Here is a 15,010-nt window from a genome sequence, read left to right on the forward strand (position 1 = left end):
CAAGCATTAACAGGTCAATACCATAATTCTAGTATGGAAATTAACAATAAACACACAATTTGTCAAATCACAATTCTCTTCTAAATCCATTCTATTCAAAAGACAAGAAGAGTTTTCTATGATGGGTGAGCAATGAGCTTTTTTCTCTCCCATAGCCCATCTGCATTGCTGCTTCTAAGTAAGTTTCAAATTTAAGTTTGAATTCTCCCGGTCTCTGAGCAGCAACAGAGTTTTAATGTCATTCCTCCTCATTTCTGAAGTGGGGCTTCATTCACTCTTTGCCTCCTTAATAGTGTTCCAATTCTGTAACAAGTTTCTTTCCCCCAAAGGGGAAATTTCTGAGGTCTCAGTTCTCAGGTCCTTTATTTCAGCAGCAGATTGAACACCATACTGGCAAAATGAGTTCTGGGTCCCAAGATACAGTAAGGATAAACTGTCCAAACATCCAGTCAGTATTCTTGGACCAGCTCCAAAGTAAACAAAACACTGAGGTCTAGGTCTGAGGTCTAGAAATGTGTGCAGTAGGCCCACCAAGAAACTAGGGATCACCACATCCTCCTTCCTTTCTTAGACTGCAGCATGATGGCATAAGAGAGACAGGAACATGGGTTCAGGAACCTCACTCACTCCCATTCTTTTGTGGGATCACCAGTGACTACAATGCCATTAGGGCTAGCCCTTCTCTGTTTTACACACAGTCATCAAGTTTTCCTGCAAAAATAGCACAAATGAACCCTGGATTCCATATTAAAACAGGATCAGGTACTGAGGGTATAACTCCTCCCGCTTTTTATGTTGTGTTTTAATCCCATCAACTGGTTTAAGATCCCTTATATAAACCATCTTTTTAATTCAAACTGCAAGTCTCATTAACTGACAGGTTTTACAGACACCTGGCTGAAGGTGCATTTGCATTTCAACAGACCCTTGCCTGGTTGAGGCTACTTCTCAGCAGCTTGGCTGCCAGGCTGGGTACCAATCTGGTTCACAACTGAAGCTGGGAGCAGGGTGGGGCATAGCTGGGTTCTCCCCTGCTTGGGACCAGGAGGTACCGGTCTCTAGGTGTCTTTTGTGCCCGGGTGCAGGCGGTGCTCAGTGGTTCTACCACAGAACGGGACCGGCTGGCAAATTTTTGCTGTGTAGATCAGATTCCCTGGTGCACACCATTGCAGTGGCTCTGAGACCTCTGTGCCCCCAAGCTTAGGGGGGTAAAGCCATGTTGTTTTTACTACCCCTGCTTTCCTATTTCAAATCTTGTTATCACAAGATTAGGAGAATTCCTGTATTGGGTCACAATGCCTCTAGCCATTCCCTGCTGACCAGCTCTGGTACTGGCGGTGGGGGAGGCCAAGACCTCCAGACTTTTCTCTGGGTTAACTCAGCTGCTTACAGTTTGTGGGTTTGGTGGCATCGCTGATGAAGACATTGCCAAGTCTTATGCCCCACGCTCCCTTCACATTTCTGCCCACTCAGTAGCCGCCCTGTAATTCCATAACCACAGCACCGCAGGTTGGATTGACCTGAGTGCAGATGGGGTCACACCTTGACTTCCGAGCCCTCGTCTTTAACCTCTACACTTGAGGTATTTTATTCATCTGTGGCGTCTAGCATTCTTTTTCTCTTGTACTTCTGTGCATTATCTATCATGTGTCCTACTTTGAAGGGTGACTGTTGGGGCCCTATGTCCAGGTGTCATCTGTATAAGCCACACATTGGGGTGACATCTGTCAATGTCCAATCTCAACAGAGTTCAGACATTCTGGGGTAGATGCATGAGGATTAGAATTATTAAGCAAAAGAAACAGAGAGAAATGAAATGCAGAAATGCAGAACAACGTCAGGAGTAAAATTTAGGGAAAAATGAACCACCCACATTTATTTTACACAATGCCTATAGACTTAAAAAGAGGGAGGGGGCAACAGGCTTTATCAGCATGATATAAGAAATAGACTTGAATTCTCTGACCTTTGCTCCAGGTGGAGGGAATTCACCTCTATACTCAAAATACTAAATAACCACATGGTGTGGGAGAATGGTCTGTATTCTGTCAATTATATTTTAAATAAACGCTGATTGACCAGTAGCCAGGTAGGAAGTATAGGCAGAACAACCAGACAGGAAGTAGAGGTGGGTCAATGAGAACAGGAAAATTCGGGGAAGGAGGAAGCCCATTCCTCTGCAGTCCTGATCCATGCACAGAAGAAGCAAGATTTGACTGCTTTGCTGAAAAAGGTACTGAGCCATGTGGCTAGCATAGACAAGAATAATGGGCTAATATAAGTTATAAGAGTTAACAAGAAACCTGAGCGAATGGTTCAATCAGTTTATAGTTAATATAGACCTTTGTGTGATTTTTTTGGGACTTAACAATTGTGGGAACCGGGCACGACAGAAACCTCAGACAACAACCACACCCTAAGTCAGGATTTCTTGTTTGCAGCCACACCTGTTATCAACGACTTAGAAAGAGTAAAAATAAAACTCAAACTCTTTGAACTTTAGTCAAGGTATAATGGACTCACTCACATTTGTGAGCCTTCATAAATATTCATTTATATCTCATTGGTATTTTAAAGTTTGCCATGGAAGGAATATTTATATCACAGATCTGCAAATGCATGACTCCTAGTTTATTGTATTGTTTTGTTGATTTGTTAGAGTCATGAAATAAATGCTAGGCTAGTTTTGATAATGTGGTGACTATAAACAACCTAATGTGAAAATAACTTTAAAATTTGGTAATGCATTTTTAAATAGTCTAAAGCTACTATCTATTCACTCAAATCATTTACAAATGAGTCATAAAATTCATTATTTTTGATTGGCTTTCATCTTAAGCGTTAACATAAGTGAAACATCAACTGAAATTCCTTCTGGATTTATACGTGATTGTCAATTGTAAGAGCTCAGCAAAACTCAACAAGTGTACTCTGTGAAAAGCAATTGGTACTACAGAATTTATTGAACACACATATTATTATTATTATTTATAAATTGTATCATACATATCATTCATACCATAAAGTTGGTAGGCAGCATTTCTATCTTTGTCTCTTTGTACATTCTGTTTCTAGACATCTTTCTGTTAAATATCTTTAGTATACTCCTGCATTACTTCTGGGAGGCTTAAGTAAGAGTGAAATATTAAAAGAAACTTGAAGGCTGGAGAGATGGTTCAGCAGTTCAGAATACTTGTTGCCCTTCCGAGGAACCAAGTTTGGTTCCTAGAATCCAGACTGGGCAATTCACAACCGCCTTTAATTATTGCTCCAAAAGATCCAACAACTGTCCCTGCATACATATGGCAATCACACACACACACACACACACACACACACACACACACACTAAAATTAAATACTTAGAAAAACCTCAAGAAAGAGGATATAGCAAGGAACATCTATTAGGTGCTATAAACTTTGGTAGGGGTTGCTGAAAACTCAGGTGAAGGCATTAGAAGTTAAGGCCATCAGACATGGACTTTTAGTCTTACAACTCTTTCATTCTTCTCTTACTCAGGACTATAGGGTAAACCTGAGCATAATCTAAAGGGAACTCTGGAGTGTTTCCTGGAAAACAGAGCTAACGGGAGAGTGGGTGTGGAGGGAGATGATAGAATTCAGACAGAACAGTCACCCACATTGATGTTTCATTGTACTTTATTGCTCTTCACTCAGCGGAAAAACCTGTACTCCCAAGAAAAGGGGTGGCACAAAGCAGGCTGAGCAATGGACATCAAAGATGGCAGCTCCTAATTGCTGGTAAGAAAGGTAACTTTATCTGGCAAAGGGTCAAGGAGAGAAGCTAAAAATATCATCTGGGATTATCTGGGATGACTCTAAATGCCATCAAAAGTGTTCTAAAAGAGGAACCAGTGTAGGGTAGCATGTGTTTCAGTCCTGTCACATATGAGCGGAGGCAGATGGACAAGCGGCTCATCTACAGAGGAGATAGTGCTATTCCACAGAATTATGGGCCCGCTCTAGCGCATATGGCATTTACAAGGATCCAGTTCTGTCTTCCCCGCCTACCTAAGTTTCTGCCCTATCAAAAGGCCAAGGCAGTCTCTTCCTTCAACCAATGAAAGCAACACATCCTACGCCAACATTCTTTTTTATTATTAGTTAGTTAGTTAGTTAGTTAGTTAGTTAGTTAGTTAGTTAGTTTTCAGAGACAGAGTTTTTCTGTGCAGCCCTGGTTATCCTGGAATTCTAGTCCTTGATGCGTCTTTACATCATTGTCACACTTCCACCCCAAAACTTTTCCTCTTTGTGTTTCTTGTCTTAGTGTTTGTAATCACCTAGTCCTTAAAGCTGGAAAACGTCAAAACTGAAGGTTGCACCAAGTCATGCAAATTCTATACTAGTGGTCTGGCTCAATTCTCATTTCTTTCTAATCATTTTCTATGATACATCATTGGCTTAGGACTTATTGCTTGATTGGTTAATGTCCATTAATTACATAGAATTGAAAGTGTGCATATAAAATATCCTAATATTAAACCTTCATATGTGTGTAATGGCATTTGGAGGTGATCCTATTGTTAATGATGAATCAAGGGGTTCGAGTCCTTATAAATGGGGTTAACATCTTCATAAAAGGCCAGCAGACTGGTTTGGTCTTTTTGTTACATGAGGTTGCAATGAGGAGTACAACCTGGAAATCGTCCCGTACTAGAACACAAAACCATGCTGGTGCTCCTATCTCTTTATCTTTGGCTTCTTATGCTATGAATAGTGAGAAATAATTTTTTTGTACATCACCTAGTCTAAACCATGGTGTTACTGGCTTGAATTATGGCATTAGCAGAGCCATAGTGAATTATCACTAAGTCATCCTAAAACTTGTGTGTGGAATCTCTTCTTGGACATCTGACCTTCACTTCTCGTTTCATCATAACTTATATCTTTTAAAAATTGTTGTTAATATTGTATCGGCTTTTACCCACATGAATTGTGTTGCTTTTGTTTAGTATACATTTATCTTGGGATCCCCAGCTTTCCTTATTTACTAATTAAGTTTTCATTAATTCCTCAATGATAAGTTTAAGTAGCATTTCCCTTCAAAAGTTCATCACATTTGATTATTTTGCTTCATTTATTTCAGTGCATGTTGATTACACCTCTCTTCTACTTCCGACTACAGTTAGCAAATGCCTAGATTTGTTATTGTCATGAAAGTATCTTGAAACCCAGGACCATATCTTCTCTACCACTTTATTTGTCTATATTTCTTACTGTAATAATTAGATAATAAATGTTAAAAATAGGTAGTAAACATTTACTTAAACAAGCTTTCAAGTAAAGATGGGAAGCTTTGCTGTAGAAAATTAAGAATATGTACTCAATTTTCTGATGAATTTAGAGAATCTGTGTGAATTTTCTAAAGAGTCTAACAGAGATGAAGCAGTGACCTCACACCTCCAAGATAGCACCTTACCTTTTAGAATGGTTTCAGACATATTCATTGAAGATTTTGCACAGTTTCACCGTACAGTCATTGATCTAAAAGTTTCAAAGACAAAGTATCTAGACTTGTGATTCTTATTCTTCTTGGCCCCCAATTGACATTCTTATACATATACAGATAGGCATACTGATTTGGGTGAGCATTGTCCTGAGTTGTAACAGTTAAATCCTAAGAAAATCACCTCTTTTATATTTGAGAATCTTAGTAAGTTACAGCATTTCACAATATCAAACACAATATGTTTCATTAATAATGAGGTATTACTATTTTTAGGATAGCTAGTATCTCTACCTCCAAACATAGTGTTACATTCTTGGGTATAAATTGATATCAAAGGGGCTTGGTATGGTCTCTCTTGCTATATTCATCCTAAAAGTAATAACAAAGACTACCAGAATTCTTTGATTGAAAAGAAAGGGTGCTACACAATGGTTTTAGATGCTTCCCTATTGAGATTTAAAATGTACCCATGTTGGAGAAGCCCAGACTGCGGTATAGATGACCTTATGATTCTATATTTAGAAAAAAAGACAAATGCCAAGAATTTCTATATATATTTCAAGTTTTGAACATCACAGTTTCTGGAGTTTAGGTTCCTCTTGCCAGAATAAATTAACAACAGTTTTTTAATCCTCTTCTGAAATATTCAGAGATTATTGGTGTATTGTAGGCATTCTCCTCTATAGTAGATGTCAAAATTTTGGTGGATAACCCCTTTCTACTAAGATCCACTAGAGTGGTGAAGAGGGGAAGGCATAAAGTTATAGGAACACCATGTCACAGCTGTCCAAGTGGAGAACAAAAGTACAGATGCTGTTTGTTTTATCAGCATAATATACCAGCTATATTTCTATATGCCTTAATTGGCTACTCAACAAAAGTACGAGCAACTCATTTTCCACTAATAATTAAGATCTTACATAGAGTAAGATCACCATTCTCTTCCTCATTTAGATATTTTTAAATTTAGTTTTCCTCCTTTCCTTCATCCGTTTACTCTCCCTATTTCCTTCCTTCCTCTCTTTCTTTTCTTCCCTTGCTTTGTCCTCTCCTGATTTTCCATTTAAGTTCATTTTTTAAAATTTATTCTTTGAAAAGTATATATATTACAATTCAAAAAGCAGTGTGTGAGAGGAAGATGCCATGAGACAGAGCTCACGTGGAGGGCTTTTTTTTTTAAATTGGGGGAATGAGAAAGGAAAAGGGGGGAAGGGAGACATTGATCCCTGGGACAGGAGTGGCAGAAGAAAAGAGGAGAGAAAGAGAAAAAGACAGGTGGGAGAGAGGAAGAGGAATAGAAAGAAGAGAAAGAAGTAGGTGGAATTCTGCCAGTTAAAGGGATGGAGAACTGCCTACCAGGTATGCAGTGATGACACTCTCTGCCTGGTCCCCAAGGGGCAGGGCCAGATGTGCCTGAATCCTAATATATATATATATATATATATATGCAATGAAAGCAATGACAATTGCTCATTTCTACCCTCAGACCCAACTTTTCATTGCAGAAAATCTTTTCCTTCCCTGCCTCTAGCTCCCCCTAGATACTGTGCTAACATTACCTCTCCCAATTCTATGTCTTTTTCCCCCTATAATAATATTTCAGTAAGTGCAATTAATGCTTGACCATATGGGCATGTGTGTGAGGTAATTCAGTCTGAGAAAGTAGGCCTTCATTCATAGGTTGGTTCTGGCTTCAGTGCTTTTGTTTTGTGTGTCTATCTTGGAGCACAAGTGGAAGCCAGGAAGCTAGAAAAGAGATGTTTGGGGAGTAGATACAATAATGTAGGGGGATTCTGCATTTCTTTCTTTCCAATGGCAACATTTCACTATGTAACTCATCTAGCCCATTGAGGCCTCAACACACACAACTTTCCTGTTTCCCTTTTTTGGGTATTTTTATTTTATTTAGTATTTTGCTATTATATTTGAAGGATTGAATTTGAAACAGGGTCTTGCTATGTAGTGTAGGCTGTCCTTGAAAATTTAAATCTAGCCTTGTACATGAACCAATACTCCTTGAATTTTTTTAACCTTCTGGATAGTTAGAGATAGTTAGAGATATCACTTCACATGGCTCATTTTCTATGTTTCTAAAAGGGAATACAATATTTGTGAGTATGTATATTGGGCAGAGAAACTGTCAAAAAATACTTGCCTTCATATAATATTAGTGGAATAATTCATTGTCGATACTGAATAACTTCTCTAATTCCCTGTCATTGCTGATATTTTGCAAAAGGTTAAATTTTCTAGCAAAATTTTGATTGTGTTAGCAAAGTATCCAAGTGCAAGTTACATATATTGAGATAACAACCATTTGGCACAGAGTTGTATGGCTGGCACTGTGACTCAGTGAGTAAAGGTGTTTGGCACCAAAGTACTATCACCTGGCTTAACACCTAGATAGAGCCTATGATGGGAAGACAAAACAACCCCTACAGGCTGTGTTCTGACTGCAATTGCATGCCTCTACAATAATGAATAAAGAAGCAAATAAATATTTGAAATGTAATAGAACAGAATTCTGCTGTTCTGGAGTTCACTCTGTAGACCAGAGTGGTCTTGAACTCACAGAGACCTCCTAGTCTCTGCCTCTTGAACTATTGGATTTAAAGGTGTGTGCCACCATGACCAGCTCAGAATTCTCTTAAGATGCCCAGGATAATTAAGTTGTAGCTCAGTAGCAAATATTTGCCTATGATCAGCAAGGGCAGTGATTTAATGTCCAATGTTACGTAAAAGACCAAAGAGACATTATAAAGCATCAATTTCCAGCTAAAACAAGAGATAGAGATAAAAACAGAAGTACCAAACAGAGATGAGATTCTATAGAGGATATGCAGAGAGGCAGATGTGGATAACTGGAAAGATACTAACCCAACAAACCAGACAGACAGCATGGAGAAAAAAACCTCCCAGGAGAGAGAAGAAATTTCGATTATATTTAGCACGGCCAGGAAGGTGCTGGAACAGCAGGTCTAACAACTTCTGGAATGCCAGAAAGTGAAAAGAGCAGAGAGTTAAAGGACAAAATTTATTATCAGTTTCCAGAAAAGACTAAAGACAGGGTTAACCCTGATTTTACTACCAAATAGATCTAGCATGAGAGTGATAAAGCAGGCTTCACCCCAGAGACCCACTCTGGGAGCCGCTGATAGCGGCTGATAGCTGATAGCTCTTCAGAGTTGGGAATACTGGGTGGGATGCAAATTATGGTGCTGTTTAGTCATATAAAAGCTACACAGGATTACCAAATTGTGCTAAATTCAACCAGTGTTGATTAGAACTAACTTAATTTAAAAAATTGATTTTAGACATAATTTAGAAAAGTTCCTTTTGATCTGAAAGGAAAACTACAAGCTATGTAACCTAATAAAATATTTAAACCATAATATGCACATATTTATTCCTAGATCTTATAAAGTGTTTGTAAAATTCTTCTTATTCCTTGAAAAACTCCACTCATTTGAAATCGTCATCTTTTTTTTTCTCCCCTTTAGAAATTTTATTACCACTTGGGTGTGTTCAGCTGCTTGGAATTTGGCCTTTGCTAGTGTTTCTTCGTGTTAACAGGTGTATCTCACTCTGGATGGTTCTATTCCCCACTACATAAAACGTTTGCTTGCTGGCAAAGTTGCAGCTTGCTTGCTTTGGCTCCAGCCTGTCATTGTGCAATGGTTGAGACTTTATGACGTCAGAGATGAGCAAAGCACCGCCTCACCCTTACATCACTGCAGTTCTGAGCTCTGAGTGCAAGCGATCATAACAACAACGGCGAGAACAGAGAGAGAGAGAGAGAGAGAGAGAGAGAGAGAGAGAGAGAGAGAGAGAGAATGTGTAACTGTTAGTATCCAGGCATCTGTACTGGCCTGCCCTTAGGGTCCTGACAGGATATATGCTCAGCTGCAGCCACTAAGAGCACCCCCTGTGCACATTTGCTACGTTCTCTTTTAAAAGGTAGACCTGCCAATGTCCTGTCTCTTTCCCTCTTTCCCTGTTTTGTCTTCTCTCCCCCCTCTCTCTCTTTCTCTTCTGCCACTTTTGTCCCCAGAGACTGGCCTCTGCCCTCCTCTCTTCCCCCTTCTCTGCCCCTCCGCTCTCCTCTTTCAATAAACCCCCTATGTGAACCTTGTTGCATAATGTGACTGCTCTTCGTGGCATTTTTAAAAATGACAATAGTAATGTAGCAATTTTCAAAAATTATAATGATGTTTAATACCTAGCCAAAAGATGAACACAATCAAATATATAGCATGTGTATTTTTAGGCAGCATAAACCAATTAATATTACATGCTTTTAACTGTTGAATGATTGCTTTAATAAGAAGTTTATAAAGCAGATACCATCCATCAGTTGAGAACATGTATGAAATGCAGACTCCTATTGACAAAGTCTTTGCTGTGGGATAATGCTATTGTGCCCTGTAAAGATTTCTCATTTGTATTGGTTTAATAACATGCTGATTGACCAGTAGCCAGGCAGTAAGTATAGATGGGGTAGTCAGACTAGGAGAATTTTAGGAAAAGGAAAGGCTTAGTATTCAGTCACCAACCAGAAAAAGAGGAAGCAAGATGCCTTACTGAGAAAAGGTATGAAGCCAAGTGGCTAAACATAGATAATAAAGCTGGGTTAATTTAAGTTGTAAGAGCTAGTTAACAATTAGCCTGAGCTAATAGGCCAAGCAATGTTGTAATTAATATAGTTCTTGTGTGATTATTCAGGTCTGGGTGACCAGAAAACCAAAGCACAGTCTCCACCTCTCCATCTACAAGTCTTCATATTCACTTTAGAGACTGGGAGCTGCTGCTGCAGTCAATTGTTGTTATCCATACCTTGCATACCTTGCTTTTAGTTTCAGGGCTACTTGCATTGTTGGGTACTCATTTTTGACACATCGTTGAGCAGAACTATGAGCTTTCTTAGTCTCAATGGTCTCCTCTGTAAAATTGCTCCTTTAACATAATAATTGTGTCCTGAGCCAGTTGGGGGAGTTCTCCATAAATTTCCAATAATTTTTAAAAGAAAAAGATCCCCTCAAATAAGAACATCACACTCTATGCTATAACTGGATCTAAAAGAGCTCCTTCATATTGTCAACACTGTCTGATTATAACTTAGGTACTAGCAGCACCAGCAATGTGAGCATTGTTTATGCCAAGCATATTCCTTACATTTGTACCAGAAAACAAAGGACTATAAGATACCAGACAGTCAATGAATAGGCAGCCATGTTCACAGTAAAACTGTTATTATAACATTGCTCGTGGGGTATAAACATGAGTTTAAGCTCCATAGTGCTTTGTACAGTACTGTGTTATGGTTTTAGACAGGAAAACCCCACCCTCACGCAGTGCACACGTGTTCAAAGCTTGGTTCCTTGCACAGCAATGCTTATAGCTGATATTTGGGGAAGTGATTGGCTCATGAGGAGTCTGACATAGGCAGCAGGTTAATGTGTTGGTGGACTCATGATTGAATGCACCGTTAGGAGGGGGTGGGAACTGTAGACAGTTGTTTGAGCCTAGAATGGAAGTCGTTTGCTGGGAATGTGATTGAGGGATATGCCTGGAGCTCAGGCCAGTCTCTTCTTTTCTCACATTGTGCCTTCAGGACAACTGTGATGAAGTGCACTGTCTCCTCCAACAGAAGTTCTACCTTTCGGGCTGCTCTACATTACCCCAGGTTCATGAGACCTTGAAAGTGTGGCCTGGAATAAATCCTTCTCCCTTTAAACTATTTCTCTCAAGGGTTTGTCATAGTGATGAAGTCACATACCATGAATAGATAGTTACTGGGCAAATGGTATGGTGATGCTGAAAACAGACCTTTGCCAAACACCTTTCGCGTAGCTTCTATAAGGAAAACTGGGCTTTGTACTAGCTATATTTTCTATTCCCAAAGCACTCATTCTTAGATATTTGCATAGTTGACTCCCTTGTATCATTTAGTTTCAGTTCAAATATGTGTTACTCAATCGCCAATCTATGGAGTCTCCAAGTTCCTTGCTTCATTTTAGCATCCCCGCGCTAAATTTGTCTCAGAACAGCCAGTGATTCAGGCTGTTAAAACAGAGCCCCTTAGACTGAGTAATTGGCAAATAATAGAAATGCTCCTCTCACTGACTGAAGTTTGACTCCACAAATTCACTGGTGAGTAAGCTGACTTAGGACCAACATCTTAGATGGTCACTTATTGCTGCATTTACAGAAAGGCAAAGTGAGCTAATTCCCCTCAAAACTTTTCATAAGGGCGTTATTATAATTAATGAAAACTCTACAATCACCTTCAAAAGTCACTGCTTCTTGTAACTACTATGCTGGAGTTTGTGTCTTGATATCAATTTTGCAATGAAACAAACATTCAGTCAGCAGTACACTGGTACGTGCAATGCAACAGACTTGGTACCTTCAGCAACAGAAGCCTGTTGCCTGACAGTTCTGAAGTGGGGTGCAGACAGTTAAGGGCTTGTCTCCTTGACTTGTTGATGGTCATTTGTTCTCACGGTCTTGTAACAAAGTCATCACTCAGTGTACATGTATGTCCCTTGTTCTGTCCTCAACTTGGGTTTTCTTTCTTTTTTTTTTTTTTAAAGGACATTAAGAAAATTGGGTTAGGGCCCACAGTAACAATCTCGTCATTTTAAGAGCACTATCTCAAATCACGGGAAACACTGAAAGTACTGGGGAGTTAAACCTTCATGTATGAGCTTTGAAGGGGACAAAAACATAACCCACAACCCATAAATTGTATGGAAAATATAATGTTTATATACACTTATTTATGGTCCATCATCACTGATTAGAATGTAAGCTGCAGACATACCTCAGTTGTATCAGTCATATTGTTGATTGCAGGACTTGGATCAGAGCCTGGAAGATGACAGAAACTCAATACATATGTTTGTTAAATGAAGGAACAGATAAATGAATGATAAAAGCACTTAATTATCAAGTCTTTGATGTCTGTAATTATTAAAATTTTCATTAATTTCAGAGTCAAGCAGCAAAGCAAGTATGCAGTGTTTTAAATCTTGGTGATGCCCAGTAACTGCTGCCCACCCCCTAAATTCACACAGGCAATTTTTCTTTTAGAATGAAAAGACATTTTAAGTTTACTGATTTTATCTGAGATTTAAACAGTAGTGACATCCGTCCTTTACCTTCTGTGATATGGTACAGAAGAGATTTCAGGCTGATCAGAAATAACTTAGAAAGGAACTTGGGATAGTTAGTAAAAAAAATGTAAAATATTGTGCTACTAATTGATTGCCAGCTCTGTTAACTAAGAAAATGGATTTGTGCCTGAAACAGAGAATATTGTTTCTGGTTGTTTTCCTACACACATTCCTGGCTCCTCTCAAGCAGAAATGGACCTGCGTTTTCAAGGAGTACATTGGTCAAGACGTTGGTTTTCCCTTTAAGGGACTGTCTTCCCTAACTTGGTTTGCAGCTCACATAAATAAATCTGATTAAAGGTATGAATGATGCGAGAATCCACAAGTCTAATAACCAATATATTAATGGGTACAACAAAAAGACAGTCTCACAGACACTGAACCAATTAGTTGCTGCTGATCCAGCTGCCTTCACCAGGGATGAGAACGCCAAGACTCGTGACCCTCTCCCTCAAATTTTAAGACAAGACCAAGCCCTAGGGCTTGCTGCCCCAAAAGTCATTGGCTAAATAGATAGAAGTCCAACCACATGTGAAAGATAGGTTCTTGTAGATTTGTTGGGCAGTAAAGTGAGGGCCATTCTATGAGCAGTGAAATATTGATGGGGCAAGTAGGAGGGCACATCCCATATGATGGTGTGGGGCTCCTAGAAAGCTGGACTCCTTGGATGGAGTCCTGAAAGAGCTACTAGTATTTCAAATTCTCCTAATACATTACCTTATACAACGACCACTAACTTTTTGTAATATTTAGTATAATGTTGTGTAACCTGTAACAGTAAATTTAGTTTATAACTCTTGTAATTCTTTGCCTATCTAACGGATTTTTTTCTCCTTAAAATCTGCCTTTAGTGATTGAAACTCTTCAATGTAGGAAGTTTATAGGATATCAAGTTAGAACATACTACACAACTGTTTTAATTTAGTCTAAAACTTTCCCTGTTCTTCAATGTCTGATTACTTATGATTGTAAATTTCTACATTATCGTAAACCACAACTTCATAGAAGGACATATCCTAGTATCTTATAATTGGATGTGCGACTCCAATGAGTCTGTTTAAGGAGCTGGATATTGATAGTGTTTCACAGTCATAGGAGGGCAGTGCAGTGCAGTATATAGAATGTCATCTTTGAAATGAGAAAGTCAAAGATATATATCATAGTCTTATTCTTTACTACCTGGACCAACATTCATTAATTCTCATCCCTAGAAGTGTTTTCAATATTCAAGTGTTTGATAATAACATCATGCATTTCTATAATTTAGATGACCTTAGTAGGTACATGACACAATCAAATGGTCAATAAGTTCTAGCTATATTGAGGTGAACTTCATTCTATCTACTTGAGAAGAGTTTGGCACAGATCATGGGGTTACATTTTTTTGTTGTTGCTGTTGTTTTTTCTTTCTATCTAGTTCAAGGCTTTCTTGGTCTACACCTTTGGTAGTTCTTGATCAACAATGCATTATAGAATATATTGGTGTGGTAGTTTGAATGTAATTGGCCCCTATAAACTCATGGGGAGTGGCACAATTAGGAGATGTGGTTTTGTTAGAATAGGTATGGCCTTCTTGGAGGAAATATGTCACTGTGGGGATGGGCTTTGAGGTCTCATACATGCTCAAGCCAAACCCATTGTTTAGTTCATTTCCTGATTCCTCTAGATCAAGAAGTAGAATTCTCAGCTCCTTCTCCAATACCATGACTACCTGCATTCTGCCATGTCCCACCATGATTATAATAGACTGAATCTCTGAACTGTAAGCCAGAACCAATAAAATGTTTTCTTTTATAAGAATTTCCATGGTAGTGGTGTCTTTATACAGCAATAAAACCCTAAGGCAATTGGTTAAAGTGTATGATTTAATGGGAGCCTAAATTTCACTAATAAGGAACTTTCAATGATGCATTATGGGATTTCCTCTGTAAGAAAAATCTACATTGATTTTGTAAAGTAGCATGCTTGCTTTTATTCCATAAACACAGTTATATTGTAATGAAACTTCATATTTTAGATCTTGCAAATCAAGCACATGCATATTAACTGCCAATTTTATATTTTGTTCTAAAGAGTTTTCTTCTTAGAAATTATGTGGTCTTCTTCACAATGAAAGTATTTTTTCTATGTCTTTATTTTTAAGGATTTATTTATTCTTATTTAAGTGTGTTGGCCTGAATTTATATGTGTGTGTGTTTGTGTGTGTGTGTACCTTGTGCTAGCCTAGTGCCTTCAAATACCAGAAGAGGGCACTGGATCCACTGGAACTGGAGTAACAGATAGTGGTAAACCACCATGTGGATGATAGGAATAGACCATTGACCTCTGCAGAAACCATCTCTCCAGCCCCATAGAATGTATTTTT

This window comes from Alexandromys fortis, unplaced genomic scaffold (assembly GCF_014885135.2).
Source record: "Alexandromys fortis isolate MF-2015 unplaced genomic scaffold, M_Fortis_MF-2015_v1.1 scaffold_8_9099976_23576923, whole genome shotgun sequence".
Classification (NCBI taxonomy): domain Eukaryota; kingdom Metazoa; phylum Chordata; class Mammalia; order Rodentia; family Cricetidae; genus Alexandromys; species Alexandromys fortis.